The sequence below is a fragment of the Amblyomma americanum genome, chromosome 3, assembly GCF_052857255.1.
Source record: "Amblyomma americanum isolate KBUSLIRL-KWMA chromosome 3, ASM5285725v1, whole genome shotgun sequence".
In the NCBI taxonomy this organism is placed as follows: domain Eukaryota; kingdom Metazoa; phylum Arthropoda; class Arachnida; order Ixodida; family Ixodidae; genus Amblyomma; species Amblyomma americanum.
In genome coordinates, this window is record NC_135499.1 from 172,140,913 (window position 1) to 172,156,122 (window position 15,210).

The 15,210-nt window shown below is 49.3% G+C and overlaps 2 pseudogenes across 1 annotated transcript in view; both read right to left on the reverse strand.

Moving 5' to 3' along the window:
* LOC144125425 (neprilysin-1-like) overlaps window positions 1-15,210 on the reverse strand; it is a 49,877-nt pseudogene that overhangs the window by 12,376 nt on the left and 22,291 nt on the right. The window contains exons 2-7 of the transcript XR_013313382.1: window positions 12,123-12,215; window positions 10,164-10,312; window positions 9,414-9,464; window positions 7,636-7,866; window positions 5,922-6,134; window positions 4,596-4,790 (exon numbers count right to left, since the gene is read on the reverse strand). The product of XR_013313382.1 is annotated as a neprilysin-1-like (transcript). The remainder of the gene's footprint in view (window positions 1-4,595; window positions 4,791-5,921; window positions 6,135-7,635; window positions 7,867-9,413; window positions 9,465-10,163; window positions 10,313-12,122; window positions 12,216-15,210) is intronic.
* Window positions 28-2,983, reverse strand: LOC144125427 (kelch domain-containing protein 3 pseudogene; annotated as a pseudogene).

Consider the following 15,210-nt stretch of genomic DNA (forward strand, 5'->3'; position numbering starts at 1 on the left):
CAAAGGGCAGGTTTAAGCAAGACGCTCTGGTGGTACATCTGCCATGAAGTAAACGATGGAGCAGCACTGCAAAACTACTGCCCTGTGCTCTTTATTTCGCATCGCTTGTTTTGCTTTGCTCGCAACCCGCCTGCAATCGCTGCTTTCACAAGCGAATTAAAATAAATAATGACAAAGACAAGACATATGCCGCCTTTTTTTTTCTGACGTGAGCACGCCGTGTCTGCGTGTATTTAATTTGTCCCCTCGAGGTCACCACGAACCACATGCCTCAACCGCAGCCTAGCCCTGTGATGTGCACCATCTAAAGTGGAAGTCACTGTTCTCTCTAGTGTCAGGCCCGATGATTGCTTCTAGAAGACGGCCTCGTGAAGAGGTCCAGCCGATCACTACCATCCAAGCTTCGTGTGCACCACGACCAGTCCTTTGGCAGTGGCCACGCATAGATGAACGGGTGCTTGCTATTTTTTTTTGTTCTGGGTTGCGCGGTGTTCAGCCCGTCATATGCAACGGGCGCAGGATGCTGCTGTTTGTTGTCATAGCACTGATATCCCACTTGATGTCCTGTGGCAGGTTTCTGATGTCCATGCGTGCGTCTACGACGGCCAGCATGCAGATGGTCTTCAGTGATGGTGCCAAGTCGAGGACGTGCAGATCGGAGTGTTCCGACAGCTTCACGCCGTCGCCGTCGAGCTCATCCGTTCGCTGAAGGCCCGCCTGGTTGGGGACTGGGCTTGTGCCTCCGAAGAGAAAGAGCCGGTCGCCGACCATGCAGCAGCACTGGCGCCTCCTAGCACATGGGCCCTCCCGCTGAGTCTTCACCCGGTTCCACCGCGATGTTTCGGGGTCGAACTTGTGCAAGTCTCCGAAATGGGTCTTCTGGAGCCCGTTGTAACCTCCGAAGATGTACAGCTGGCCATCGTGCACAAAGGCCGAGTGGCTGCGGCGTGCCTCGGGGAGATCACCGTCGACGTGCGGATACACCCAGTAGGCGGAGACCGTGTCCAGGAAGGCTATGTTATTGAAGTAGACCTCGTTCTGCGAGTGGTACGGGCCCTGGGCGTCTCCCCGGCCGCCCCACACGTACATGCGGCGTCCAATGACCGACGCCGTGTGGAAGTCGCGCCACTGAGGTGGCTGGCCCTTGGTGCGCACGTACTGCCACTGCATGCTTTTGAGGTCGAGGAAGTACACGGCCTGCGAGAAGCGGTCTGACAAGTCCTCGAAGCCACCGAAGATGTACATCCGCTGGCCCACGACACAAGCCGAGTGGCCGTCACGGGGCCCAGGAACTTGGCCATAGGCTCTCCGACGGCTCCACGTCATGGTGTCGGTGTCGAAGCGGTAGACGACATTGCAGCCTCCTCGATCGCTGCGGCCGCCCCAGAGGTAGGCGTAGTCGCCGTACGCAACGACTGTGTGACCGTACCTGTGGAAGGGCACGTCGTCAGGACGCGACTGCGTTTGCACCAGCGCCCACCGGAGGGACACTGTGTTGAGGACATGCACGTCGATGGGCTTGGGTTCGTTGTAGCGCTCGCCCGTGCAGTAGCCGCCAAATGAGTAGACCTTCTCGTTAATGGCCACGGCCGCGTGGTTGACGCGGCGAGGCCCGCCTTCCAGCCGTGCCGCCCACATCCTGCCGTCACAGCCTCCTCCTCCGAACGGCTGCTGGGCCTTTTCTTTCCTTTGACCAGCCGGGGCACGAGCGCGGCTTCCGAATGCGCTGCCGTGATTCTTTTGCTCGCGTGCGCTTGATGCCGATGCCTATCGGTGTACCGCCGCTCTCTCCGCAAATTTCGCCTCTCGACATGAATTAAAATTCCGAAGTTTATTCGACTCAAACCCATAAAGTATCGTAGACAAGCAGGCCACTTGAATGGTACACGAAGAAAGAGCGGAGGTCAAACGCAGCAGGAAGAAGGTGGACTTTATGACGTGTGTTGTACGTAGACCCGTGCAGCGCTGTTGTCACGCGCCTCTACGCCGCAAAAGCGCTTCGTCTCTGTTGTGTCGCTTGTGTCGATCTCCAAGGGCGCAACAAAAACAACACTCGTGTCTTGTGCGCATCAAGTTGCCGGCGAGCTCTTGGCTCAAGGCGACCGTTGCCTATACTGCGCGTACACCAGAACAAACGTATAAAATGTGGAGTGAGAAGTTGTGCAAAAAGACCCGTGAGTAACATTGTTTCGGAATAGCTAAAGAGGACAACTAACCTGGACAGCACAAAACACGGAATGGCCGAAGCTCGGGCAGCCCCCATTTCAACGCTGTGGTCCGATCGCAGCATTTTGGGAAAATGACACCACCGACGGAGCGCCTAGCATTCGTGCCTCCTCGGCAACCACGATTACTTCATTCACGATAGTCCGCTCAAGCCTTCGGCTTCTCGTCGTCCAAAAATCCCAATATGGAAGAAGCACTACGAACGTTTTTAATCAAACTGTTCCAAAGTGAGCGCAAGTCGACGCCCTATACACCACGGCTAACCATGCAGAGGGCACCTTCGCCGCCTTCATTCTGTCTGGGCTTTAAAACGTTCAGTGTTGTGACGGAAAGCATTGATGAATTCTTGATTCCCCTTCGCAACGCTATCGAAAGGTCTTGTTTCATCAATCGGGCACAACAGGAGGCGGAGACTATTGAGTCCAGAACATCCCACACGTTCTCTGAAACCATTTCGGGAACGGCAGTCTGCAGAAAGAGTTTGTTTGTGATCGCTTATTTGTTGGAATCAGAGACAAACAGAGCGAAACTGCGATTCGACCCGGATTTCGCACTACGCAAAAATCCTAGCCAGCGCTGCAAGACGAAACTGTGAGAGAGCAGCAGGCAGACCTAAACGTCGATCAAACAAGTGTCCACAAGATAGACTCTGTCGATGAGCAGTCGCAAGGCGCGCACTAGTCCTTCTCCAGCTCTAGCAACAAAAATCCTGGATAAAACTTGCCTCATATCAAAAAGTGCATGAACAAATCTTGCCGTTGGTGTGGACGAGAAAACATCTCCCGGTCTACTTTCCCAGCACGTAATGACATTGAGACATGTCACATCAAGTCATGTCTCGAGAAAGGCTATTATGTGGTCGTTTGTCTTTCAAGACGGGTAGGTGTAGTTCATTCTCCCTACTCTGGAGCCGATGGGTTCTTCGGCTCTTCGAATTTTTCGTTGACGCAAAATTGGTAAGCAATCGTCTTAGTCTTAGTCCAGTGACATCCTCCGAAGTTCAAGACGGACATAGTCGCTGACAAGACAGTTATACCACCTGAAGGCTTGAGCAAAGACCTATCTGAACCACACCGCCAGCTTCACTACGTGATGTGTGACAGCTGGCAATACAACTAGTCGCTCGATTGGAGTTATCGTTCCCGAGAGTGCCACACAGCTCAAGATCTCTACGTTCTTGACGAAGTGCGCTGTCCGCTTTTTCGAAAGCCTGCGACTGAAGAACTTTAAATGGTTACTTGCGCCAACAGCCTTTAGCATTCGATTAAGCCAAGGCTGAAGTTTCCGCCTTTTTTTCCACTGGTCTTGTAGTACCTCGAAAGGGCACGTAGGTCAAGGCGGAGCCGAGCCATTAGCGTTGAGCTCGCCCCCGGCGCGTCCTGATTCCATAGTACGAGAGGACCAGAAAGGAGCTTCAACCAATGGTGAAACCAGGAGCCGTCTCTGGTCGGCAACACAACCGAAGGGTGCGCTCCATTGGTAGTCGCGACAGTCTTCATGTAGTGGAGAATTCGACGGAAATACGTCTGGTCGGGCTCGGCGATCCGATAGAATGAAGACGCAGTCACTAAAAATATAGCCGAAAAAAGGGAGGACGTTTCGAAACACATACGGGTGTCTTGTTCACAAGAACGAAGGCCTCATGCCAAGCATCTACGCCCGATCATCATTCCAGCATACAGAAAAACACGGACAAAGAGAGTAGACGAGAGCTTGATAACAACTCAGAATTTCGGCAGATCCAGTTCGCGGGAGAGAGCAAATCTCTCACGACTTTCATAGCACCGCTTGGAAAGGACCCGCCGCGGTGTCTCGGTGGCTGTAGATGGTGTTCGACTGCCGCTCCCAAGGTCGCGCGATCGAATCCTGGTTTTGGCGGCCACATTTCGGTAAAAAAGCGAAATGAGAAAACGCCCCTGTACTGTGCGATGTCGGTGCACGTTAAAGAACCTCACGTGATATAAATTAATCCGAGAAACCCTCCACTACAGTGCCTCTCATAGCCCGTGTGCAAATTTTGGACGTCGAGCATAACATAACGGAACCATTTAGAAGGTTCCAGCTTACTCGAATCCCATTTGGCGCCCCCCTTGCGCCATTCATGCGTTATCCTTGTCTGGCACCCCAAGAAAGAGGAAAACGACTCTCATAAGTTCTGTGCTGGCTCCAACAAGCGGGCGTCATGCTCAACGCGAACCGAAACTAAACGTCGGTAGGATACGTTGTAAGCACATTCACGCAAAAAAAAAAAGTAGAGCGGATTAGGAAAGTAAAATCAGGTGCGCTATGTTCAAACGATCCTTTCCCTTACAGGTTATATTATATAATCCTACCTTAACTGAAAACAAAGTCGGTGCTCTCTGCCGTACCTGAAGCAGATCCCTGGAGAAGCTGAATATCTCGGCGATCTGCTGGTCGACGTCACGCATGATGGTGTCGTTCTGAAAGTCTGCTTCAGGGTGCCTGTAGCGAACGGAGACGTTCCGTAGAAACGTCTTGATGCCTTCCAACGTTTCCTCTTTGTCGAGTACCGCCCGCTTGAACATCAGCGGCTGGGTTCCGAGCTGCGAAGGGTGGAGTGATTAGGCGTGTGATTGGCTCCCTCGTCTGTTCATTTATTTATTTATTTATTTATTTATTTATTTATTTATTTATTTATTTATTTATTTATTTATTTCAGAATAATTCAGGCCACCGTTTGGCTCAAGAAGGAATGAATTTACATTGTTTCATAACCAAAAGAATAAAATTATACAATATTAGCAGCACACGGATACAAAACATACATATAAACAATATTAGCAGGTAAGTAGACGATGTAACGCACCAGAAAAATTTTGTGAGGAAAAAACAGATGCCGGTAACGAATTCCAAATTGCAGATGAAGCAGTGCCGTCGCCAAACGTGGCACAGGGATACGCGAGTGGGCACGGCATATGTGCTCAAACAATTACGAATGGTTTTACAGTTCTTCAAAGTCGTTTTGCTTCTTCTCCGCAGTACATTACATGGACGCTTAGCCTGTTTCCCTGACTGATCGAAGTACTGTACAGGTAGATCGAATAAAACGGAACACATTATTCGAACCCAACCTATGATCACTCCATGAGAATGACAGAAGATTGCACTTTTTCAATTGTTCTGAATGGTCGTCCTGTGGAAAGGTAATGCTTATGAGACACTTGCAACTTCAGCGAAGAAACAACAACAGAATTCGCCCATGTGCGCAAACTGACCGCTCCGTTGCATGCTGGGGCTACCTGTACAGTACGCTCGAACGGAACGGAAAAGCGAGCCTCCTGTAGTACGGGAAAGGGCGACACTAGTCGTTTGCGAGTGAAGCAGCCGTTACATGCGGTAAGGGGCGGGTGTCTATAGACAACAGCCATTCGCAGACCTCGCATTTTATGCGCTGCTGCTTTACGCTGTGACATGCATGGCTGCGCACACAGTTTCACATTGTGCTTACGGATCAGGAGCAGCGATATCTACTTTTAATTCGTTGGCGTTAGAACGCCCATTTATCGCAAAAAAGTGCCCGACGTTGACTTGTGAGGCCGCAGTTTACAAGAGGCTAAGTGGAGCGCGGGGAATCCCCTCTCTTCCAGTACATTCTGTTCTGTTCTATTCCAGTATGTTAACATTGCGGGCGAAAGGCGGCTGCGCGAGAGACATGGTGTTCTCCTAATCCTCACCACGATCACTCTGCGGCCGCTCCTCTTGGCGTCGATGTCGAAGCGCGCCTGGAGCAGCGCCTGGTTGTAGCCCATGTGCGCCAGCCTGGTCTCGGCCTTTACCCAGCAGTAGTCGGATTCCTTCCAGTTGGACTGAAAGAGCGGGTAGGCCGCCCATCGACTCCAGCTCCACGAGCACCGGGTCCCTGCCCTCTGACGTCTTCCGCGGACGGTCTGCGATTGGACAAAGCGGAAAAGAGGGCTTCCTCAGTTAGCCGGCTCCTACTCTGTCTCCCTGTGTTTGTCGCTCAGTTACTTTATTTTTTTTGCTTTTCGGTAATATATATATATATATATATATATATATATATATATATATATATGTGTGTGTGTGTGTGTGTGTGTGTGTGTGTGTGTGTGTGTGTGTGTGTGTGTGTGTGTGTGTGTGTGTGTGTGTGTGTGTGTGTGTGTGTGTGTGTGTGTGTGTGTGTGTGTGTGTGTGTGTGTGTGTGTGTGTGAGGACATTTTGAATCATTGTACCAGTGTAAAAGGCATGGAACAGAGAAGGACTTTGGTGTAGGCCAGTTGGTATGACATCATGAAGAGCAAAACCGCAAAACAGGACGGGACTGAGGCAGGCGACAACGCAGGGCGACAACACAACCGCCCTGTGTTGTCGCCTGCCTCAGTCCCGTCCTGTTTTGCGGTTTTGCTCTTCATGATGTAACAGAGGCGGTTCAAGTTTCACAAATGTCTGTCTACTCGCGTCATGCGTGACAGATTTATCTGCCACTCGCATCAGCATAAGGAACGGGTACGAATGGAGGAAAAAAGTTGCTCAGATTGGGACTCTCACACGTCTGCCCTTTGCCAGCTGCGGCCATCGTATCCCCGCAAACTTCTTAATCTCATCCGCCTACCTAACTTTCTGCCGCCCCCTGCTACGCTTGCCTTCTCTTGGAATCCACTCTGACTCGCATGCATTACATGCCCTGCCCAAGCCCATTTTTCCCTCATGATTTCGATTCGGATGTCATTAACCCGCGTTTGTTACCTCACCCACTCTGCCCGCTTCCGGTCATTAGTTCTTAGTGAAATATAATTTAGGGGAATATATGCACTGCGCAGCTAATTTTTGACACCAATTTGTTTCAGAGACCTTGTGCTTCATGACAAGTTCCATGACTAACACGACGCTTATAGCGCCTGATGCGGAGCAATGTAATTCGGAGTGATTAGGCTAGATATCGACTGAAGTATGCGGTAACCTGTGCGTACGGCTTTTGGACCAAAGCGCGTTCATATTTCCCACAACCTGGTTGTGACGCTTCCGACCGCGATGTAAGCGCTTGCCCTATGCACGCATGGTGATAAGGGTAAAGGAATATCCGTCAGCTTCCGCTATCAGTATAGAAAGGACAAAGTTCTATAAGGGTTAGTCATCTGGGGATTAGCTACGTTCCGACAACTATTAGTCCCCAATAGAATAAACTATTACTCCCTCGGAGACTAACCGAAAACTGTCATTAGCCACATTCGTCGGCCCACAGACTAATCATTAGTTGCGTGGACTAAGCGTGGTGCAGTTAGTCCCATTGAAACATTTTTGGAAGAGAGACTGCATCCCGGCTTCTGGAACAACCAAGCCATCGCTGACCATTGAAATTATAAGATACACTACACCGTTACTGTTGACGTCGTGGCAACAGGACTTGTTCCGAGTCTTGCGGCTCACCGTTTTCACAGTGCTGTACGAAGTCGACCAGGTAACTCTCGGCAGAGTTCGGACTGGGGAAGCGTCCTTGCAGCAGCGCCTCTCTGGCGGCTCCAAAGTCTTCCTTGATGGCGTCCGCCGTGCTCTGCCAGATGGGGCCTCCTTGCTGGGCGTCCCAGCGCTGGCACGCGAATGCGTAGAAGTCGTCGCACGGGTCCACGGACTCGTTCATGCTTCGCCGTAGCCGTTGCGCTGCATTCATTTCCGCGGTCAGCTTAAACATGTCAGACATACCGTGCACGAATCAATCAATCAATCTGGCCTAGCTATGATGGCCTAGCTTCTACCCGTGAATGGGATAGAAGATTATATTCTAAGTTCACTGTTCCCCATCAGTTTATCCATCTTTTGTTTTAGCACAAAATTCTATATTTATGCTGAGTTTTTGTACAGCGTCCGTGCGGGAATAGGGAGAGTAATATAGGAGCCCATTCTTGCAGTAAAATTCCATGTGTGCGTGTAGGCGCGTCGAGTCATGCAGCATGCTAAAATCCATTAGATGAGGTCCTTGCGTCACACTGACCCTATCCAACTTCCTGCCTATGTTCTTTCTGTCTTGCTCCATCAATCGGACGCCGACATAATCGCTAAAGCTACTGCTGACTCAGCACGTCAGTGACGTCAGTGGCTGGGGGAGGACTCGCTGTGTCTTCATAGAGCTAGAAATCTTCTCTTTGAGAAAACTTGCTATACGCTGTTGTCAAGCAGCATTGGCACTAAGTATAGCGGAGTTGTGTTGGAATTCTGCACACCACTTGATTCAGGCGTTGTCACGTCCGTACACCAACATGCAGTTAAGCTGCAAATGCTGGTTAGAGGCTGTTAGAACCTTCTCTGGGAGCGTTCCCTGCTCGTAAGTGCTTCCAAGCATGGTGATAAATGTTAGCATATAGTGCAGCTTCAAGGTGTAAAGAAAGCCTGAATGGATACACAGCACACTTCGACGCACGTCGTATTGTCCCTGGTTTGTATGACAGAATTATTTGCAAGTTACACCGGGTCCCCATGGGTCGTTTTTAGTATTTAAAATACTAATCGATGCAGACGGCAACGCACACGGGCCAAGCTGAAAGCTCTTGCGAGTATCTTGGGCCACGTAAAGCTTGCAAACGTGGCACCTTTGTTGCATTTGAAATTAGGTTTGGAGCTTGCATAGAGCATATCGTCCCAATCAGTGGTTGCTTTATCCGTACCCAAGTATTAGATTGTATTAAATGAGCGTAACGCGTGTACGGTGCGGTTAATTTCTTGATGCAGATATTATGCATGTGACGTCATGTCCGTGCAGTAGAACGCGCATCTAAAATGCGTTGCAAGAGTAATTTTATGCTTCTTTCAATACATTTTGGGTTATCTTAGGCAGGTCAGCCTGCACGCGGTGTCCCCGGAAGTGACTGCAAAGTAACTTTGCACAAAGTTTGTTGCATGTTGCTCATCTCCACGGCATGTACGCATATGCGCACCTGTGGACTTTTGTCGGATGAGCTGTAATACGGGGACGTTTGAAGAGATGCAGTCAATGCGAAAGTGGTTAGTCTCATGGTAGCACGTGCACCCTAAACAAGAATACTCCTATATGGGAGTATACAAAGGGAGTAAAGTGTCCTCTATCACACTCCCTTTTATAGAAGGGAGTGTAAATGACAGCTTACTCCCTTTTTACCCGTTTCTGTTTAGAGTGTGCTATCCGGCGACACATTCTTTCCCTGTCACTATATGCATGATGCTTCAATACTAACCAATATTCCAGCAGGCGCTGCTATTGCAGACTTGGCGCTGGTCCAGCCCATCTGGAATTTAAAAAAAAGAAGGCTTCTGTAGCTCATGGTACACTCTGACTCAGTTCTATAGTTCCACAGTTCCACTTTAAATGCTACATACAAATGTTTCAAGGCATCTTCTCCGACATTACGAAGTGGAAAGGAAAAGGCCACCTTAGAAAGTAGTGTGAAAGAAGAACAAACCGGCGATAGGCTGACCTTAGACAATTGCCGAGAAAATTCTTCTCGGTACCTTAGATGCCTGTTTAGAGTTTGTAACATCAGATGTTCTTTCCGTGACCAATGCCTTACCAAGGGGATCTGCCTTGCTGAAAACTGCTAAGGGTTTTCAACCGCGTTGAGCTAAGGGCTTCCAATTTCCGCTGTCTTTTGCGGTGTTTGTTCGTTTCCTGCTGCAACTGCTGCGAAATTTACCTCGTGTTTGATCTTGCCGTCCCGACTCAAACCTCTCACGCATTAACAAAAAACAAGTAAACCATCAATGTCACAGAATACAAGCACTTAATTATCGATGTTTAATGAAATGCTAACATGATTATAGGACTGCCACTTCGCTGCCATTACAGTCGCTATTTAATTTAACTGCTTAACTTACGAATTAGTTTTGGCCAACCTACATATAGCATGCAGCAGTGTGCATGTTGTGGCGAGCAGCGTAATTGGAAATGGTGAACACAAAACTCCTCCAAGCCGGGTGTGTGTGCGTACCTCGATAACATCCTGTTGAAGCACACCGTACCGCAAACAGCACGGCTGCGACAATGGCGGCGATCACCAAGACGAAGGCGAGCACCAGGGCCAGCTCGCGCCGGTTCCGAGTGACGAAGGCGGCGACATTGCCACCGCACTTATTGTCTCTATTAAAAGGAAAGACGCAATATAAAAGCTTTGTTGCTTCCTTCTTCAACAACAAGAACAACATGTGCAGTATGTTGGTATATCAAACACAGAACAACATTGAGGTTGAGGTCAGCGTTAAATGTCAAGGCACAAGTATAGGGTTGTCGGGTGCTACAAAATCGAGGCCTAACTGTGCTGTACGGGTGTCGACGCATGCTGTTTTATCTGGGAGATAAGGCTCGTATCGACGTAATGACCGGTTGCAAACATCTGTGCGCACTCCAACCCAGACTGCTTCTCGTGTAACGGGCTTGTTGGTTCACTATTCGGCACACGCTTATCAAGATTTATGCATCGTGCGGCGAAAAGTAGAAGGGAAGATGTTTCATAAGAGCAGTGGAAAAAACAAGCCACCCGTTTGCTAAGCTTTGGCCATGGTCCGCTTTGCGGAAAGGCATTTCTAGGCTCTTCATTCTATAGCGTTCTACAGCTGTCGCATTAAATTTGTTTCCAATCGTTCTCCCGTCCACCTGCCCAGCATGCCCGGGTATCAGGTGAGAATGACACTCCTAGACGTGCTCTCGGTATGCTGCAAAAACCAGCAGAAAAAGTTGACTCGAGCGTCACGTGGCTGCGCTGTAAGACGCGCACGTTTTGATGGACCTCTTTGATCCTACCAGTCGCGAAACTTCTCACAGTCCGGCGCGCTGATTGGTCTGCAACTCGAAGAGTGGCAGACTGTCATGCTATCTGAGGCATTCAGATGAACTTTGTTTCTGATGGAACAAATGGTGAGAAATCGTCGCCAATAGTTTGGCTGTTTATCTTTAGACGGCGCCACTATCTGCTAATTTTCAAAAACTGGCCGCAGGTCACGCACCGATTTCGAGTCTGACCTTCGGAATCGAGAAGGGTCGTTTCGGTGAGTTGGTTACTCACGCCGACAAACGTAGCGCTCACAAGAATCATTATCGAAGTCGAACTCTGCCTGAGAACTATAAGAAAACTTAAGTGGTTCTGTATAAGCACAATATTTTCACATAACGTGAAAAAAAAAAAAGGAGGCCAGAGAGCAGCTTTTCCGAGTAGCGTTTTCAGTACCAGATAAACTGTCAAAGCTATGCATAAGATGACATAATTTTCCTGTAAGCAGGCTGGCCTGCACGAAGTCCAAGAACCAATCTGCTGACTGCGTAGAACGGGCTGTATACCCCAGGCAACTGTCACGCGGTAAGCCTACATAGGCCAAACCGGGAGCTGCTTAAATAAAAGTCTTCGCGAAGAGATAAAAAAACTCGAAAATTGTGAAGGACACGTTGCTGAGCACCGTGAGGATTGCAACCTAGGTATACGTAGCCCGATTTTCAATTATTACTGTCATTTAGCAGGAATAGGAAACAACTAACGTGGGAGATCATGGAAGCTAGAGAAATAAAAAAAGCTGGACGGATCTATTGTGTGAGCACTTCCTCGGTGTCTCTATCCAAGAAAGAGATGGCCTTCCTTGATGGCGCGAGTAAAAGTTAGAAGGTGTGGTGGAAAGTGACTTGCTCTGTGATAGGATTGCGAAAAGTTAGTGCATAAACATCAGTTGAAAGTTAGCGCGCGTGATGTCCTTTTCATTTCATCCTTGTGTTACGAGCGCTACATTTGCCGTCGGAAGTGGTATACGATTGAATAACGTGACGCCATATTCATATAACCGCGCTGCTGGCAGATGTACAGGCAGAGTGTTTGAAACCGCCTACTATACTGCCAACCTTCTTCAGTTGAGGTGGCGAAGGCGCGAGCTTTCATGAGTTATACGAAAAATGAAAAGCTGATTACCTTGTCGTCGCCTCCACGTCGCAGATGTTGGTTGTCGACGACGCGGTGTCCATATTGGAGTCCAGACGATGCAGCCTGGCCACGCCCTTTTCGCTGCACAAATCGCGTGAGTTTGGAGATGAGTCGTTTTGCGTACTCTTAAATTCTAGAAGGGCTAACCAAAGAGCGGATCTGCTGCTCCCTCTCTATAACTTGATTTACGCTGTTTCATTTCGCACAGGGAAATCAACTGCAAACTCGTTCGCTGACTTGCAACGCAGTAACATCATATCAGTCAATTTCAACATTGCTTCACTCTACGTGCAACTTCTCCACCCTTATCGGGTACCGCTAGTAATCGAGAAATGCCGTAAGAGAAAGATACAACTGCGCTCTATCTGCGGCGCTTAAGCAGTGCGGTTGTAATGCGACGGGCTCTATGCTGAAATCGAGGCCAACCTTGAAGGTTTTTTCCCACCGCTGTGTCGCGGCCGAGTGCTGGCTGCTGTGAAGGTTGACAACAGAAGCACCCAGCAGCAGGCAATCAGCTTATCACGTGCCAAAAGAAATGGAAAGTCGAGAGTGCGTATGAGAGGCTGCGTGTCGTTCTCACCCGCTCTGCGTAACAAAGGTTAGCCCTTTCGCGGGCGCTCCGCATAGGCGGGTGCAGGAAGCACTTAAAGCACTCGAACGACGATAGCGCGCACGCTCCTGCAGGACTCCGCCTCCATTCGCTTAGTCCGTCTACACTACCCCCCCCCCCCCTTTTTTTTTTCGCTGGGCCACAACAAACGCCGGATGTGCGAGCGACGCCGCCATTGGCTGGAAGAATATTGCTCGACCAAAGTTTCTCCTCTTCTCTCATCTTATGCCTCTCTTCATCCGGTTGTGTTCAAACTCCACGCAACACGCTTGTTGAATTCTTCATATAGGGAACCTGCAGAGCAAATCGTGACTCGGCGCGGTGTACTGTTATGGCGTCACACAGGCATTCGGGAGGCGTGGGAAACGATGGCACTTGAAGAGGCTATCTCTCAAGAAGGATATCGCTGGATGGTGTGGTGGTTAGCACTGCATGACTTCAGTGGGGTTCCGAGGCGCAGCGAATGCCGCCGGCTTCTCACGATTGTATAGGAGTGCTCGATGAACAACGTCCCATCTCACCCTTTTCCCCAGACGTGCTATCTTAGAGCGAGCAGTCACATCACATGTTTTATGTTTATGGCCTTGCAGAAATGACGTCATACAAAAAATAGCGGATTAGTGATCAACAAGGCTCTGCTTTTACTCATTTTTTTTTCCATGCCAGACGATAACATATAGCCATTGATGTGAAGATCGTCTCGCCATTCACGCTTCTACGTCATTCGAGCTGTGCTGGCCGCTTGCGTAATTCTATCGCGGCGTTTTTGTTTTGATGCAAGTGTAAGGATGTCCTGGCGGTTGGCCTCCAAGGAACCTTAAGCGACTCATGTTAACGCTACGCAACGATTCTTTCAACTCGCCTCGTCGTTATCGTGACATCCACGTGCCGTCTACAGAGAAAATAGCCATCTCATTAATTTGGACTCGAAGGGGACCGAATATCTATTAGAATTATGCGGAGTTCGAATTTAGCGGATTCGGATGGGCGCTTCCTATTATATGCGAGAAGTCGCCGCGGGACCGAGGCATCAGTTCGAATAAACCGGAGGTTCTCATCGAGCGTGTTCAAACGAACATGTTTTATTGCAAAACATTGCCGTTTGTTGGCTTTCTTGCGGAAGGAGAGTTGAAAGCACTGTCCATGAGCGGGCAGCTTCATGAAAGGAGATGAAAAAAAATTCCAGACTTTTCGTCATTTTCTGCCGCGTGCTTCCAGGCTGACCAGGATCGCGTGAACACGTATGCCACATTCTAGGAAGCACCGACTCACCCTTGCCGCCTCACGTAAGCCTAATAGCGCGGGCCCGCCTGGGGTCGTGTTCTGTAGGGATCCTTTTCGCGTATCAGTGTTGTGCCTCTTTGCCATTGGCCGGCTCCTCTGCATTCGACACCCGTGCCGGCGAATGGCGTTGCCAGATGGTTATCGTTCGTGTCGTGGGCAGCAACTACCGATATGATAAGGAGGAAAAGAGAACGGAACGGGAGATGATTCCTTGCAGTTTATACATATAGGGCCCTTGGAGATAACATGTTCTCGAGAGAGCATGACCTGAGCTCACTCTGATGACATTCTCAATGCCCAGTAGGTGAACGCCGCAGCTTTCAGTTGCGAATGCAATTGAGGGGAGGGTCCTCTGTTCAGCTACCTTCGTAAAGAGGGGCGAGACGGTGTATCGTTGATCAGGCGCCTGCATGGGCCATTGCATGTGCCACACCGGCGGTGTTTAATCTGTACACGCCGACACGCTATCGGCGCTCTTCAGGGACCGTTTATTATGGTCTTTATGGGCACTCTTAAATGCACATCCTTTATCGGTGGCCTGATCTTTCTTCTTGCCATCTTTTCGTCCCTCTGAGGCTCTTCATATACGGCTCAGGGTTGTAGTTGACGGGCCGTATAAGCCGGCGTATCACTGTGTCACTACCACTGCGATACATGGCGTAAAGATAAAAACAGCTCTCATTTATCTTTTTCATTTTAGGTGCCAGCCGCCAGAGGGATAGGAGGCCTGCTGGAAAATACTTGATTGTGAAAGATAACCCTAAAGGCAAAAAAGGCTAAAATCTTTGTAGGCGTACTGCTGCAGCGGCAGGTGATTCAACAATTTTTAGTTTTGCTATGGGTTTATTGTATGCACATAATTAGTGTTGATCAGTTTTATCGCTCTTCGACGCTCGACAGTTATCACGCTTCGCTAATTTAAATCATGCAGTGACCATATATTCTTCTCTACAATAATATTTCTTTTCTTACATTTTTGCATTGTGGACCACTATAGTGACGAAATACCGGAGGTTCCTTACTATTGTTTCGCGTTTTCGTTGCTGGGCATCACAGAGTTCACGTCCCTGTAGTGTTTTCCCGAAACAGACCTGTGCAGTCCTCGTGTGACGTCACTGCGCCTTGTCTGGTTGACCATACTATGCCATGAGTTTAGACCACAATACTGAAGAAGCGATGACC